Raw genomic sequence first — 2,903 nt, forward strand, 5'->3', positions numbered from 1 at the left:
GTAGAAGGAAATTGATTGTTTGATTCGTTTCTTTTACTTCGGTTTTCTGTCACATTTGGCTATTCGGTTGAAATTGGCAAAAGGACAGTCACAAACACACATTGATAGAACTTGGCCTGAGTCGGTACCACTTTCAACCGATACCAATATCGAAGCTGATACTCTTATCGATTCCCATCGATACCGATGATTGAAAATCGTAACAATTAAATGTCGTTCAAATTAATTATTAATGCCAGCGGGTGTGTATTCCATTTCAATTATATGCATATGTTCACCAGGATTTTCCTTAAAATATTCAATAATTACACCAGACTATTAAATTAGATGTTACCACAAAACTCAACTTCTTTTTTTACACAAAACTGGTGAAACATAAAAAGAAAATTCCAATTTTGCATAATTTGCAATACAATTAGGTTCCGCTAAAGTGTCTCGCATCATTTTTGCGGAGTCCGTAAAAGACCAAAATGCTGAAGTGTATCGGCCGGTATCGTTAATTGAATTCTAACCGATACTTTCCGACACCAGTACCACTGATATCTGTATGAGCTCAGCCTTAGGTAAAACACAACTCAAGACCCAGGCGCCAGAGTCTCGTCAGTCTACAAAAATGCATTCAGTGTGTAATATGTGGAAGACACGTTGACATGTGGGTGCTTTGGGGAAAGTCGCCCTCTACGCTCCACCTAAAAGAGATATTAACACTTGAGCGCAGTGGCATGCCCAGAATATTTGAAGGAAGGGGCATATAGCCCCTCATTTTGACATCTTTTCCTTCCTTTTAGAAGTACCAACACTCCTTGGGCACGCCACTGCTTAAATGGCTCCAGAAAAGTTCACCCTTTTACACCTCCAAGTTTTAGATTAGAAACAGAGGCCTCCCAGATGGCTTAGTGGTATCGTCGTCGCCTTGTAATGAAGGGGTTCCGGGTTCGATACTCGGTGGAGGCACACAGTGGTTTGGATCGCACTTTAAAATGTAGGTCCAGTCCCGATTAGCACTGTGCATAAAGTGGACTTGAAACACCAACTCACTACAACTCACTATATTAGAAACACGAATTCTTTATATCACTTTGGTAAGAGAAGTACAGTAATATGACGTAATTACCAAATTCTTTTTGTTCTGTGTAATAGACAACCATTTTCCTCAAGAACCAATATTCCCGCATCGACAGAAGAAGGCGGTCCAGCTGGCTGTGAGGGTTGTCCACGAAGCCTCCACTGCAGACAGACGCGAGGAGCAGACACCGGACAATGGCGGAGAAACACATCCCGGCCTTCAAGAAGCGGTTCCTGCGAAAGCAATGACTCATCGGGTGGCTGAATGGAACATGTCCTCTAGAGTCAATAAGAGACAACACTTGAAGACTAAAGTACGCTTCTTTTGAACCCTTTGTTCAGGTAATGATCACTCCTTTTCACGTGATAATCGGACTGTCACTCCGAATTATAACAGTCGTACACAAATGTCAAATTATTTGATCCGGCTGCAGGTAGAGCAAACATGTCAGTCTAGTCTGTATCTCAAGACCGGATTCATAGATTTCAGACAGTTGAACATAATACGGTTCGGCTGGTTATACAAGAAACGGGCTACGTGTGGCTACAAAAGGACAACTCAAACTCGCATTCACCCTGAAGACGTTCTTCACCACACAAAGCCAAAATGCTGAGTTCCTGATCACTTGAGTGTTAGGTATTTTTCACAAAGCACAAGGACAGGCTAGTTAGTGAAAACAACATAGTGACGTACACATTGAGATAGGAGAATGTTTTTCATAACTGCCAAGGCTGATTGCCCCTACCACATAAGCTTCCATCGACGTGACCTACACACGACTAGAATGGAGTTACCCTTCTTGATTGATTGACTTCAACTTTCATGGGTGCATCAGAACTTTGACTATTTGCACCTTTCATTGATTCGGTTCATTTTACTTTGCTTTTCTGCCACTTTTGGCTAATCGCGAAGATGTGGATTGATGAAAAGGCTCTCATAAAGAACTAACACCCATACCCCTGTCCAGGTCGGGATTCGAACCCCAACATCCGTAGCTCGTAGCGCGCTGCGCTAAACACTCCACCACGGAGGTCGGCGCATCTTTAATTCAAAACGGGGGCAAGCGTCTTTGCAACAAATAAGAAGGATCACTGCTAAACTACCCCATGGGGCAACAGCTCTCGGAGGCACGCGGACTGCCAAGATGCTTTTCGATTGGGTGACGCGTGGTCAGCACATCGACTCCCATCGCCGCTGTTTTATGGCTTTCGAGACTTGAGCCCCCAGCTTCAGGTAGTTCTACAATTGTCCTCACGACGCTGGGTCTACGCCGAAATTTTTTTTAGCTCTAACCTGAAATTCAATCCCAGACCGCTTGCACTAAAATCGAGAGCACTAACTATTTGACTACGCGCGAATCCTAACAAAGCATAACAGACCGAAAAATTGGAAAAAGGAACAAAATCTGTTGACAAAAATTAACATTACGGTTATTTAGCACGTATTGTTAACGTGACACTATAATTGTGTAGTGCTGTAAACTACACTAATTGTAACACTCAGTTTCCAGAGAGAACCTGTTATCTTCTTCAGATGATCAAACTTATTTTTGCCGGTGGTGGAGATCGAACCTTAGACACACTTGTGATTTTACTACAAATCCACGACGCCCCTCAAAATTCAATTTCTAATGTTTGACGAGAGGAGACCATATTTGCTTGCATTCTACACTGGTATTACTTATAGGGATTTGGGCAATTCCTATGAAGCTTGCTTCTTTGTTCTACTCAATTTGGTTATTTGTTTTTGGGTGCTATGTTAAAACCGTTGCCACTAATATTAAAAAAATGTGATCTATTTGTGGTAACAGATAGCGAAGAGAATTTCAGGGTAAATA

This window comes from Lepisma saccharinum, chromosome 12 (genome assembly GCF_977018435.1).
Source record: "Lepisma saccharinum chromosome 12, izLepSacc3.1, whole genome shotgun sequence".
Classification (NCBI taxonomy): Eukaryota; Metazoa; Arthropoda; class Insecta; order Zygentoma; family Lepismatidae; genus Lepisma; species Lepisma saccharinum.